The sequence below is a fragment of the Elephas maximus genome, chromosome 1 (genome assembly GCF_024166365.1).
Source record: "Elephas maximus indicus isolate mEleMax1 chromosome 1, mEleMax1 primary haplotype, whole genome shotgun sequence".
In the NCBI taxonomy this organism is placed as follows: Eukaryota; Metazoa; Chordata; class Mammalia; order Proboscidea; family Elephantidae; genus Elephas; species Elephas maximus.
In genome coordinates, this window is record NC_064819.1 from 103,507,184 (window position 1) to 103,521,935 (window position 14,752).

At 37.7% G+C, this 14,752-nt stretch overlaps 1 protein-coding gene across 6 annotated transcripts in view; it reads right to left on the minus strand.

Annotated features, from left to right (window-relative positions):
• KIF6 (kinesin family member 6) overlaps nt 1-14,752 on the minus strand; it is a 560,205-nt gene that overhangs the window by 290,274 nt on the left and 255,179 nt on the right. The window contains exon 1 of one of the 6 annotated variants that reach the window (XM_049891351.1): nt 2,877-2,886. The exons of the other annotated variants lie outside the window; for them this stretch is intronic. The gene's annotated coding sequence lies outside the window, so the exon portion shown is untranslated. Of the gene's footprint in view, nt 1-2,876; nt 2,887-14,752 lie in introns of those variants that run through there. 6 annotated transcript variants of the gene reach the window in all.

A 14,752-nucleotide genomic window follows, 5' to 3' on the forward strand; every position in this document is an offset into this window, starting at 1 on the left:
ACCTGAAATGGTTGAACATCGACCAATTCGTTTTGATATAGTGACTCTGTGATTCCTTCCATCTTCTTTTGATGCTTTCTGAGTCATTCAATATTTTGCCCATAAAATCAAACCAAATCTGTTGCCATCAAGTTGATTCCAACTCATAGCGACCCTGTAGGACAGAGTAGAACTGCTCCATAGGGTTTGCAAGGAGTGGCTGGTGGTTTTGAACTGCCAACCTTTTGGTTAGTGGCCTAGAATCCTTCAAAACTGCAACTTCAGACTTGAATTTTTTCTTCAGTTCTTTAAGTTTGAGAAACGCTGAGTATGTTCCTCCCTTTAGTTTTCTAACTCCAGGTCTTTGCACATGTCATTATAATACTTCACTTTGTCTTCTCAAGGTGCCCTTTGAAATCCTCTATTCAGCTCTTTTACTTTATCTTTCTTCCATTTGTTTTAGCTGCTCTACATTCAAGAGCAATTTTCAGAGTCTCTTCTGACATCCATTTTGGTCTTTCCTTTATTGTCTTTTTAATGACCTTTTGCTTTCTTCATGTATGATGTCCTTGATGTCATCCCACAACTTGTCTGATCTTTAGTCATTAGTGTTCAATGCATCAAATCTATTCTTGAGATGGTCTCTACATTCAGGTGGAATATACTCAAGGTCATACTTTGGCTCTTGTGGACTTGTTTTAATTTTCTTCAGCTTCAACTCGAACTTGCATATGAGCAATGGATGGTTTGTACCTAATTTGACCCCTGGCCTTATTCTGACTGATGATATTAAGCTTTTCCACCATCTCTTTCCACAGATGTAGTCGATTTGGATTCCTGTGTATTCCATCTGGTAAGGTTCACGTGCACAGTTGCCATTTATATTGTTGAAAAAGGAATTTGCAATGAAGTTGCTGGTCTTGCAAAATTCTGTCTTGTGATGTCTGGCATTGTTTCTACCACCAAGGCCATATTCTCCAACTACCAATTCTTCCTTGGTTCCAATTTTTGTGTTCCAATTACAGTAATTATCAATGCATCTTGATTGCATGTTTGATCAATTTCAGATTGCAGATGTTTGTAAAAATCTTTAATTTCCGCTTCTTTGGCATTAGTGGTTGGTAGGTAAACTTGAATTATAGTTGTATTAACTGGTCTTCCTTGTAGGTGTATGAATATTATCCTATCAATGACAATATTGTACATCAGAACAGATCTTGAAATGTTATTTTTGACGATGAATGCAACACCATTCCTCTTCAATTTGTCATTCCCAGCATAGTAGACCATATGACTGTCTGATTCAAAACGGCCAATACCAGTTCATTTCAGCCCACTAATGCCAAGGATATGGGTTTTTATGCATTTCATTTTTGACAGCTTCCAAAAAAAAAAAAAATTTTTTTTTTTCCAGTAGTAGGGGGCCAGAAAGTTTATCTTTTGGGTGATGCAGAGGAAATTCCTATGCAGTTTCCCTTTAGGATTTACCTTAATAATACATATTTCCTTTGCCATTATGTGGTGCCTCAAAATGCAGAGTTGAACAACTGCCTGAAACCTTCAGTGTTTTGAAATAGTAAATGTGAAAAATCCAAATCAAAATCCAGACTGGCTCATCTCCTTTAATAGTGCATACACGACCTATTTATAGGACAATGTATTCATGGTCATGTACTTCAGTTTATGGATTTTTTAAACCAAAATTTTGGAAATAATTTTTAATGTACTAAATATTAAACACTTTTAAAGGCAATAAAGATATTTTAAAAGCTCTTTAAAATGTAATGATGAAGACTTATGGAAAGCTATAAAAATTAATTTTGCTTTTGTCAATCCACATTTTCCATATTCAGTTTATGTAAAGGAGTACATAAGTTGATTTGATCAAGCGTTTTAACTTCAGTGGACATATAGAAAGGTTTGATGGTTTAGAACAAATGAAAATAATATAAATTAATCAATCATACTAAGTTATGTTAATATATTAATAACACCCTCTATATTTTATATGTATCTTTTGAACCCTTTCTTTGCTATAGGTACTAAAAAAACCTGTCGCTGTCGACTTGATTCCGACTGGTAGCAACCCTACAGGACAGAGCAGAACTGCCCCATAGGGTTTCCAAGGAGTGGATTTGAATTGCCAACCTTTTGGTTAGTAGTTGAACTGTTAACTACTGTGCCACCAGGGCTCATTGCTGTAGGCAAACATTGTATTATTTGGGGTTGATGTAAACACAAGAATTTATCCATATAAATCCATAATAAGTAAGAAGCTGACTTACGGGAAAGAGAATGGCACTTAGCAGGGTGGGGGCAGAGAAGGTAGTTAGTGAGCAGGATAGCTGGAAGCAGGAAAGTATAAAAGATAAGAGACTTTCAGGAAGGGAGCACGGCAGACAAGGTAGAGAAGGTTACCTTTCATAATGGCAAAGGCTGAAAGAGCTGTGAGAGAGAAGCTCCCAAGGCTAAAGGCTTAGGAAAGACTGTAGTAGTGGGATAGATACGTAGGAGAAGGGACTGGGAATAAAGTCCGACCAGATTAAAATGTGGAGAAGCCACCAAGAGAGCCTTTCTCACCAGCACACTGTGGACAGTGAAGAGATTGTGTCTGGGGAGGGCGGGATGACAAAGGGCTGACGTGTGTTAGAAAATAATGAGAGCACAAATAAGTTAAAATATATAGAGTTTATCTGAGCAATTATTTTGTATACATACAGGTAGACCATTATGCTTCCAAAAAACAGATGGCTTAACGCAGGCTAGTTACAACGACACTTTTAAAGAGAAGAGGAGGCAGTAGAAAATTAACTATTGGCTAGTCTCAACATGATTAATTAAATCAGCCCTCCTTTCTGAAATCAGGTCACTAGGTGGATTCCATGGCCCCCACTTACCTGAAATTGCCTAAAGTCAAACTCTATCACAGTTGTCCTGTCCCAGAGGGGGTTTGCGATTCTCTGATTCCCTGTCTCCACCTTATTTATTTTTATCTGTTCTTGGATGCACTTCACATTGGTCAGTGACCTTGGTGAATGTTCCTATAAACTCAGAGGAATCTGTCAATTTGAGCCTCATTTTCTCTCTTTTAACAGGTGTAACTGCAAGAGTGGAGAAAAGGGGTGGGGAAAAAGGTGAGGGTGAGGTGGAGAGGAAGGAAGAGGAGACAAAACAGTCCTCAATGGAAAAAACCAGAGCAGACTTATGAAAACAAAGTTTACTGGGAAATTTGGAGGAACATGGGCCAGCTGGAAATTAGTTGTACTCTAGCAAAGCTACATATCTCCACGGTAAAGTTTCCTAACTACAGACTTTCCTGACAGTTCGTTAATTTGAAGGAGCAAGGAAAGGTTTATTCACCCTCTGCTTCAACGCTGTGAACTTCTTTTTTTCTTTTTTCCTGTATTTATGGCTTGAACAAAATTTGTAAGGCAATATTAAAGCTTAGAGATCACACCCTTCTCAGCTGGTTCCCTTAGCAATAATTCTAAAAAACAGCCTTAGTTACACACAAGCTTGCAGAACATATATATATATATTTAATTAGAAGCCTTGTAAAAGTTTTAAAAGACAGATATAAAGAGCCTTTATGTAAAAATACAAAGTAAATCCTCGTGGGTACTTTTCTGTTTGGTAACAAATAGTTTTATTCTTACACACAGAAAATAGTCAATAGGCAATTAGTGTTGTAAACATGTGTTCATATAATATTGGCTCTAAATTTATGTAAACTGAATCATACATTATCATTGAGATCTATATTAAATTGAAGATGGTAAAGAGAGAGACTCTAAGATACAATAAAATCACAATAAGAATATTGAAACTAATAAAATAAATGTTTAAAAGAAAATGACTATTTGTTAAAATAATGATGTAGGATTTATACAAGGAAAAGCACATTTACAGAGGGGAAAGAAAAGGACAAGAACACACTTGGGGTCTTATCACAGTCCTGAATGGGAAGACTCACTACTATAAGCTCTTCCTATAGTTATCAATAAAATTTCAAGTAAATTCAGTAAAAATCCCAATGCAATTTTTTTCCAGAGAAAATACACATACACACACAACCCACAACATTTTGTATATAATCTTTTGTGGGGAGGAGCCCATAAATCCTTAAAAGCCTAAGTATGGACCCCATAGAACCCCTGGAGGAGAAGAACTTATTTTTGATATGAAGAGGTGCCACAATTAAGTGAGAAAAACAGGTTAAAAAGCACTAAATAAAGAATGAGATCATTTTATTAAAATACATATTTATATGTATTCATTGAAAAATTAGGATTATAACCCAATAATATCACTTATCTTTGGGAGGTGAAATTGCAAGTGACTTTTATCTTTTTTCTTAATCTGTCAATTATCATTTGTCCACAATAAACGCGAATCATTCATAAAATAAAAAAATTATAAGACCCTTATACTTCCAAAGTAAAATAAAAAAACAGAATTCTAAAACATAAATTATAACAATATATGATTTATACATAAAATATAACTTATTATATCCTATGTGTATTATTTATGTAGTATATAAAATATAATTTATAACAATTCGAGTTCCTTTTCTTGAATAGAGCTCTGGGAGGAAGACGCACCTTGCTTGCTGTTAACCCAGTCAACCCAGTGTCGTCAAGTCAATTTCGACTCATAGAGACCCTATAAGCTGTTAGGTCCTTGAAACTAAATTCACAGTTAAAACCCCAAACTATTCCTTCTGTCGCTTCCAGACTAGTTTGGTTTGTTGATATGATCTAATTACTTATTTTATGGTCCCTATTTTTTTTTATTACAGTGGTTGTGGCTATTCCTGCATTTGTTTATTCACCCTTTGTATAGGGTATCAGGAACCAAGTGTTAGGCATTGTTGTAATTTATTATTTCCATAAGTTCACATTTTCACACTACGGATTTTCTTTAAGTAGCATAAACCATATAAAACTGTAATTAAGACTAGAAGGACCCTGGTGGTCATGGCCCCCAGACCTTCTGTTGGTCCAGGACAGGAACCATTCCCGAAGCCAACTCTTCAGACATGGATTGGACTGGACAATGGGTTGGAGAGGGACGCTGGTGAGGAGTGAGCTTCTTGGATCAGGTGGACACTTGAGACTATGTTGGCATCTCCTGCCTGGAGGGGAGATGAGAGGGTGGAGGGGGTTAGAAGCTGGAGAAGTGGACACACAAAAAGACAGAGTGGAGGGAGATAGTGGGCTGTCTCATTGGGAGTGTGTAGCAAGGTGTGTATGGGTTTTTGTGTGAGAGACTGACTTGATTTGTAAACTTTCACTTAAAGCACAATAAAAATTATTAAAAAAAACTGTAATTAGGGCAAACATTTGTTTTAGGAAGTATTAAAAAATATCTAGCTCCATGTATATGCAAACTTTTCCTGTGAAAAGGTTATTGGGGAAAGTAAGAGAGAGACGCAAATATTCCTGCTTGTGATGAAGGGTCTCATTCTTTCTTTTAAAAGAATTCTCTGGAGGTCACACAACTCAAAGAGCAAAGAACATTAGCATTAAGAAAGCATTAAATAACCAAAAGAACAAAACAGTATGTTCATGTTTTCATACTCAGGACTTTCTAATTTAGAATCAAGTATTTGGACTTCTGTTGAAAGAACGGTCTAGGACCCAAGAATCCAACCTGTCAGCCATACTCCGATAAATGGGATTGCCATTCATGCCTCATCCTTTTTTTTATTATCTGCTTTTAGTATTCATTCATTTGGCCTATTAGAATCCAAAGCACTTAAACTCTAGGAGAATAAAATAATCATTAAAATACAGGAACAGCCCTGAAAAGGAGACAGGCCTTTTTAATCATATTAGATAACTGTGCCTTAAGAACTCAAATGCTTCCATAAAACTACCCAAGGATAATTAACACAAGCTGTAGACCATGCTTCTAGTTTTTTGGTTTTAATATCTTCAAAATGCAGTGTCAGGACCAAAAACACTTTGTACCAAAGTGGATAAAGCTCATCTGTAGTGAATTATATCTCATGAATGATTTCAGAGATCTGGTTTCTTAGGAAATGAGAGAGAGGCGCACTAGGCATTCATGACCTCTTGGTCACTTGATCCTCAAAGTTCAGCTTATTGCTTTATAGCCAGCCATTACTGGAAACCGGGAAAGGTACATCTCGGGCCCAAAAAGACGGAATTCAGGACGATGTTAGAGGATAATCTGCCTTTTTTTTTAAAGAATATCTGGTTACTTGAGTCTCTTCTCTTCAGGCCGTGTGGAAAACTTTGGTAAATATTGACAATGGTACACAATGTTTCTCAGCTTTCCACCACTGGGACATTTCAGAAAATAACTGCCTTTGAGGCTTAAATTTGCCACTGCATTAAAGGAGATTCTAAGAAGACAAGGAATAAAAATCAAGAGAATGTTATTTCATTCATTAATTCTTACATTTATTCAAAGAACATTTACTGACTGCCTACCCTGAACAAGATGTTGGGTATATAAGGATGAGTAAGACATATCTGGAACCCCAGTAGTGCAGTGGTTAAGAACTACAGCCGCAAACCAAAAGGTTGGCTGTTCAAATCCACCAGCTACTCTTTGGAAACCCTATGGGGTGGTTCTACTCTGTCCTGTAGGGTCGCTATGAGTCAGAATTGACCTGACGGCAACGGGTATAATAAAAAATAATTTGTTTATCTGAAATTAGAACTTAACTACGCAGGCTGTATTTTTATTTGCTAAATCTGGGATTGAAAGTCCGAAAATCTGCAAGGCATTCCAGCTTGGAGCTGGCCTGTGGGTGCACACTGCTGGGTGCATGGACCCAGGCATACAGGAGAGCTCAACGATTGCTGTTGGTTAGTAATTCATTCACAGGTAATAAATGTACGCTAGGCCCAAGGCCTGTGTTCTTTTCTGAGAGAATAAAAAGTACTGCAAGCATTGCCCACAGCTTTTAAATATTTCCCCACTAATAATAATCATACACTATATTTTCCATTGATGTTAAAGCTAATAATTTAGAGAGCTAAAAAATGGTTTAGAGTCCTTAGGAGGCCAGAATTTGTGAAGACTGATTTTCTCAGGCAAGAATACAACTTGGTGGAAGCCTAGCTTCGTAAGCCAAAGCGCTGCTGTGGCTCTGTGCAGGCAACTGTAAAATAAGAAATTAGACTTACAGCTTTGCTCATATTGATTCCTTTACTGAAATGTGCTGCCTGTCCAACTTTGCTTCTGTAAATCTTGTTGTGATTCATGGGTTTGCTAAAAGTCGTACCTGATCTTCACAGTCAAAAGTAATTCTGTCCCGTCCTTTTACCCTAGTATTTCTCTTGTGACAGGTATCACTTTTTACCTTACTATATTTTAGATATTCAACTAGTTGTCTTGTCACCTTTACAAGAGCTAAACTCCCTGTTATGGAATACATTGTATTCCCCCCCCAAAATATGTGTTGTAAATCCTAACCCCTATACCTGTGGTGAAAATCCCATTTGGGAGTAGATTTTCTTTGTTATGTTAATGAGGCAGTATCAGGGTAGGGTGTTTCTTAAATCGATCTCTTTTGAGATATAAAAGAGCAGATTAAGCAAGTAAGCAAGCACAAAGGGAGGAGAAGATACAGGCCGTATGATCGCCAAGGAATCTAGGAATAGAAGCTGAAAAGAGACAAGGACCTTCCCCTACAGTGGACAGAGAGAGCCTTCCCGTGGAGCCTGCACTCTGATTTTGGCCTTCTACTCTCCTAAATTGTGAGTAAATAAATTTATGTTCATTGAAGCCACCCACTTGGGGTATTTCTGTTAAAACAGCACTAGAAAACTTAGATACTCTTGGAAGCCAAATCACTAACTGATTTTTGCAACCCCTACCCTGCCTTTGGAAACCCTGGTGCCATAGTGGTAAAGAGTTATGCCTGCTAACCAAAAGGCTGGCAGTTGGAATCCACCAGGCGCTCCTTGGAAGCTTTATGGGGCAGTTCTACTCTGTCCTATAGGGTTGCTATGAGTTGGAATTGACTCGACGGCAATGGGTTTTACCTTGCCATCCTAACAGAGCCCTGGTGGCACAATGGTTAGAGCGATTGACTGCTAACTGAAAGGTCAGCAGTTCAAAATCACCAGCGACTCTGCAGGAAAAAGACGTGAGAGACTGTTTCCGTAGAGGTTTACAGCCTTGGAAACCCTATGGGGTCGCTATGAGTCGGAATTGACTCGACGGCAATAGGTTTGGTTTGGTACCCTGCCATCTTATCATCAAGTGTCTCCTTTTGTTTAATGCCATGTTATAGGTTGAGGAAGCAGCTTTTTCTGTGTGTCTCTGAGGAAGCAGCCTTTTTAGGGGCATTTTGTAGAAATCATTAGCTGAGCATTTTCTGATTCAAGTCAGGCTGTCTAAAATTTTCTGCAAACAGGAATAGAAATAGCTAAAGCATGTAATAATAACAATACAGTTGGCTTGTATAATTGAGGTACAAAGTCTCTGCATCTTAAAAGGCTGATTGAGGGCAGTTACAGACTGAGCAGATAAGCTGCCTTTGTAATAAGTATGGATCAGCATCCAAACCAGAAAGCGAGGCCAGTGTGGCTGCAGAGGGGAAGCTCACTGAGTCAGAAGACAAGGCACAACTGCAACCAAGAAAGAAAGAAACAGTAATTAAATCAGAATTAGGAGTCCCTGGGTAGTGCAAATGGTTAATGTGTTCAGCTACTAACAGAAATGTTGGAGGTTCATGAGATTCCTCAGAATACAGGCCTGGAGATCTGCTTCCAAAAATCAGCCATAGAGAACCCTGTGGAGCATAGTTCTACTCTGATACACATGGGGTCACCATGAGTCAGAGCTCACTCAACAGCAAGTGCTACTGGTAATAGAGAATTGAAGCCTAAAACGAGACCCACACACTAAGTTATTACAAACCTATGCATTATTTGGAAACCCTGCTGGTGAAGTGGTTAAGAGCTTGGCTGCTAGACCAAAAGGTCGGCAGTTGGAATCTACCAGGTGCTCCTTGGAAACCGTATGGGGCAGTTCTACACTGTCCTATAGGGTCCCTGTAAGTCAGAATTGACTCAATGGCAACAGGTTTTTTTATGCATTATTTGCAAGGAATATTTGTGAAAGTGAGTTTGAGTCATAAAATATTTTTCAAGGAAAGAATACTAAGAACGTTAAAATATGAATATTAAACTCAAACCTTTTAGTAACAAATTTTGTGCAACCTTTGCCTTCACAAATCAGTGCAGAACCATGATGTTTTGGAGGTTCAGTGCCCAGCTCAGCCCCGAAAGAAGGTTCTGCTCAGCATCTGGAGTGGTGCATGGCAAAGCCATGGGCAGGACAGTGTCATCCAGGGAGACTCCAAAGAGTAAGTCATGTCTTTTGTATATGAAGTTGGGCATGAGGCGATGCCAAGGTTTCTCATCAACCATCTGAGCTTCTAGTTGTGTGATATGTTCACGGAAGCCATGTGAGACCATGTTCCTGTGAAATACAGACTAAAACAAACGAAAAGTCCCACATGTTTCTACTATTCCTCTTTGGCCAATAATAATGAAAAATGAAAGAAGTCTGGGAAAGTCAGAAATTTGACCCAAAGGGTGGCTAGTAAGAATAATTAGGATTTGTCTGTGTGTTTCTTAGTAACTACTTCCTATGTTAGCGGGTCCCCATGATTACTTGGGCCATGAGGAATTTCATTACTGGCATACATTCTTGAGTTTTATCAGCTGTGGTTACTTCTGCATAAACTGTCTGATATTAAAACGAGCACTGGTTAATATACTTCTAACACACCAAAAATGAGCCAAAGGCAGTGGGTGGATATTTACTTTATGGCCCTGTTCTGTGTCTTAGAAGGCAATGCCTTAGAATGAAAAGGAGGATCCATTTCCTCAGTAGGAGAAAAAACAAGTCCTTTCCTTGTCTTTTATCAGGCATCCCCGATAAGATCAGTTTCCACTTCCTTCATGCCATATTTTTTTTTTTTTTCATGCCACAGGCCCCTTCTATCTGACATAGACAGAGTTAGTGACCAACATTCTGGAAGAAAATCCAGAATTCCAGATAGGCCTTAGTTTCTGATAATGAAAAATATAGAAAAACCAAACCATTTCTAGAATACTGCTTGTATTTTGCCATGTAAACTTCTTAAAAGCAGGTCAAGGGTCACAAAAGAGCAGCTTTGGAGACAGAAAAAACAGGATTCAAAATCTGACCCTGCATCTTGCTAGTTGAATGTTATTTACCTGGTGAAGCTATAATAAAGGTGTTCTTAGATTACAGATATAAGGCTTCTAATGCAATGCTTGCTAGCTGCTGTTGAGTCAGCTCCCACTCATGGAGACCTTACGTGTAACAAACAAAACGTTACCAAGTCCCGCGCCAACTTCATGATCTTTGATGTCTGAGTCCATTGTTGTGGCTATTGTGTCAATCCATTTCATTGAGGGTTTCCCTCATTTTTGTTGGTCCTCTATTTTATCAAACATGATGTCCTTTTCTAGAGCCTGCTCTTTCCTAATGAAGTGTCCAAAGTAAATGAGTTAAGGTCTCACCATCCTTGCTTCTAAGGAACATTCTGGCTGTATTTCTTCTAAGACTGATTTGTTTGTTCTTTAGGCAGTCTACTATTCTTCACCAACACCACATTTCAAACACATCAATTCTGTCTTCCTTTTTTATTATTCAACTTATACATCATAGAATGCATTTGAAGAGACCATGGCTTGGGTCAGATGCACCTTAGTCATCAAACTGACGTCCTTGCTTTATAAAAAGTTTAAAGTTTGCAGCAGATTTGCCCAAAGAAATACATTCTTCGATTTCTTGGCTGCTGCTTCCATGGATGTTGATTGTTGATCCAAGGGGAATGAAATGGTTGACAACTTCAATTTCTTCTCCATTTATCATCATGTTATCAGTCTAGTTGTGAGGGTATTTGTTTTCTTCATGTTCAGGTGTAATCCATACTGAAGGCTGTAGTCTTTGACCTTCATCAATAAGTGCTTCAAGTTGTCTTCATTTCTGGCAAGCAAGGTTGTGTCATCTGCATATCAAAGGCTGTTAATGAAAGGTCCTCCAATCTTGATGCCACATTCTTCTTCATATAGTCTGTTTTCTGGTATTATTTGTTCAACATACAGATTGAATAACTAAAGTGAAAGCATAGAACTTTGCCTCATTTTTTCCTGGCAATACAATGCCTAGTACATTGCAAATGCTCAATAAATGGCATTTATTACTATCGTAATTATTATTACGTGTTTGCTGAGTGACTTGGTTATAACTTACGAAGAATGTTATGGGATACAGAATATTTCACTTTTGTATCTTTAACATATTTTTACACAGATTTATTTTGTCTGATCATAAATATACACATCTTCAATATAAAAAGTTCAGAAAATACAGAAGAAAAAAGAGTACTCCAATCCTGGAACCCATAGATAACTGTGAAAATTTGGTGTTACCCCTTCAGAGATGTTTGTGTGTGTATGTACATGTATATATATATACGTGCATGTATGTTATGTTATGTTATACACATATATACACATATACACACATGTATTTTTTTATATACACATATACATATATACACACATATACCAAAAAACCCACTGCCGTCGAGTTGATTCCAACTGATAGCGACCCTCTAGGACAGAGTAGAACTGCCCAATAGAGTTTCCAGGGAGCGCGTGGCAGATTCAAACTGCCTACCTCTTGGTTAGCACCCATAGCACTTAACCACTACACCACCAGGGTTTCCAATACACGCATATATAAATACATACACTTTTTTGTTACAAAGTGAGATATACTATAATATCATTTTATAAACTAACAATATAGTTGTGACATGTTCCCAGGTAAAAATATTTAGATCTTCATTAATATTGATAGTTCCTTCATCATATTCCATTAAATGAACATCCCATAATTTATTTTACCAATTCCCTATTATAAAATGTTGTGATAAATATCTTTATACGTACATCTTTATACATGTTCCCTTAAGAGAATCTCTAGAAATAAAGTTACTGGTCCAAAAAGCCTACACATTTAAAAAAAAGTTGGTACAAATGTTTTTCCAGGCCTCCTAGCAAGGAAAAACAGGCTAAAAATTTTACATGGGATTTTCCCAGGTCTCAGTAACAGTTTCCATGCCCCCTCCCACTTGGCTCCCCCTACTCTGCCTGAGGGGTCAGAATTCATTCATACCCTCACCAACACACAGTATCATCATCTTTTTCATTTTCACCAGTAAGATTGGCAAAAAACTTCAACTCGTTTTAATTTGTATCTCTTTGATAATTTAGCAACATCTTCGTTTCTTGATGGTTACTTTCTTCCTCCAAACTTATAGGAAAAATTATGGCTATCAGACAGGGAGAAAGTGAGATGCAGAAAGAAGAGAAAATATGTAGTTACAAATTTCAATTAGGGGTTTCAGATGAAAGAGAAAAAGTAAATATATAGTACTTACTCGGCCCAACACATCCTGCTAACTGATCAGTAAAGCACCTTGATGAGGAAAGCAGATGAAAAAGCACTAATAGTAGGAGGTGGGCTAATGAATGAATAAGAAGGAGAAATCTGTTTTCTCCAGTAAATTGTGGAAATGATACAACAAGCAGTAGCTATCTTGACATTAATGATGACAAATTTTTGCGGATGTGGCAAAGGTCATCAATATGCTCAGTTAATGATAAAGGCAAAGGGAACCATTAGGAAAATCGGGCTGGGAGGATGGGAATGAGAATGAAGAATACCCTTAGCAACAGAGTAGAATACCCAGTCTCAAATCATCGCTGAGCTGAGCTTCTTAGAGTTAGGTTGCTGGAATTAAGATAGGTTTTATTTGCTGGGCTGATCAGGGCAGCCTATCGTTCGTCTTCTGGGACATTTGCCTTTTGCCTATATGGATGTCAAGGCAGGCAATAAAACTGAGCTTTTACAAGAGAACCTACAAATACCAGATGAGAAGGGCTGTGGAGGCTCTGGTTAGGGTCAGCTTGAAGAGGAAATAGGATATTTTCATGAGGCATCCTACATTTTATTTTAGTGTACCTTTGTTGGAAGTTGGATGTACACGGTGAACTCAGCTTTGCATGTTACTTGGAGATACTACTGGGTGTGCCTAATTAGAAAGCTCTGCAAAACTACCATTTTTTAAATACATGTAAAACTAAAAAGAAACAGGACTTATCCCAATGATTAGCTGAGTACAAAGATAATTACATCCCAGTGAATGACACAAATTCTCCGTGTTCCCTTTTGGGGCACTGTTAACTTTACCAGCATTAGGATGTTTTGCACTGGTGGGTCTTTAATAACCACAAATAAATAAATAAATTCTTCAGGTACTTCCCCACAAGTTTTCAGATTGCTACCTAAATGTCAGGGGGATGGGTATACAAATTGTACAGAGAAGACACCCGAAAAATAAAAGCTAGGTGTCTAATTCCATATCACGTGTGACTTGGTAGCACTTCTTGGGAGTCCTTAGGTTAGCTCTGACATTGGGTATGGCCAATTCCTAAAGCAGATTGCTTATATGCATTCCATATAAAAAACTTGATCTAAATAGGCAGTTATATGAGTAATTAACTAATTTTTTTTTTTTCCATCGAGTCCTTTCCATTCTTGATCTTTATTGCCCATTTTGGTACAGGATCGTTTACTGTCTTAATCTTTAATTTCTTTTTCAAATTCAGATGTTGTGTGTCCTCACATCACTCCTTCTGGGCAGGCACCATGCTTTCTGTTTCTTCTGCTTTTTTGACAGCTCCTAACACAGTGCTAGGAGGTGCTCAATAAATACTCAGGGACAGATAAGTAAGACCCCAGGTTATATGTGAATCTCTGGTTTTCAGCAGCAGTGAACCCAAGGAATGAAACTGAAGGAACAATCTCAACACCCCCTCTTCCCAACATCAGGGGATGAAGCTAAGACGAACTGTTCTCTCTGAACTCTCTTAAGCCCACAGATTTATAAGCAAATGAGATAAATTAGAAGCTATGCCCAAAGGTTAGGTTCCTAACGTCATACGAGAAATTTGCAGTCCTCCCCCCACCAAAATAAACAAACAAAATACTTCTCAGTAACAAAAAAGAAAAAAAAATCGCAACTCAATTCCTCTTGCCCATTTATAAGACTTAAGAATGGTCACTAAAAAGTTTATAACCTGTTTGAGTATTTTTAGTACAACTATTATGCAGATGTTGAAATGCTAAATTCAGAAAATGGAAAACAGAAGGTTCTGTCAACATGTCCAGTGTTTGAAAGAAAGAACAGAGAGTTCAAAACAAAAACAACCAGGGAGTACCTGAAAGAAGCATTAAGGTATTAAAATAAATTTTTCATTCTGAACTTCCACAGAGCGAGGCAGAGAATTCCAACTGGCAAGAATCCTGAAGGAAAGGGCAGAATAGAGAACAGGGGCTTGGATTCAACATCTTGATGTTGGATACAATATTTATAAGTCCCTTGCAAAGTTGTCTCGGGGGGAAAAGTCTTCACCAACATCATTCAAGCAAAAAGCTTCTCCCTTTTACTTCTGGCATCTTTCTCATGTAGTCAGATATGGATGCAGACATGCACGTATTGTTTCTTTTCTACGTATGTCTGTATTTTTAAACATTTCTACACTACGTACATGTTACATATCCATCATCTAAACACACACCCATATTTACAAAGATTTGGTTTAAATTTATAATTTTATTTTAAATAAAAACGTCAAGTTTATGCATTGTAAGCTGCTACTTTATCTGTGAATTTTAA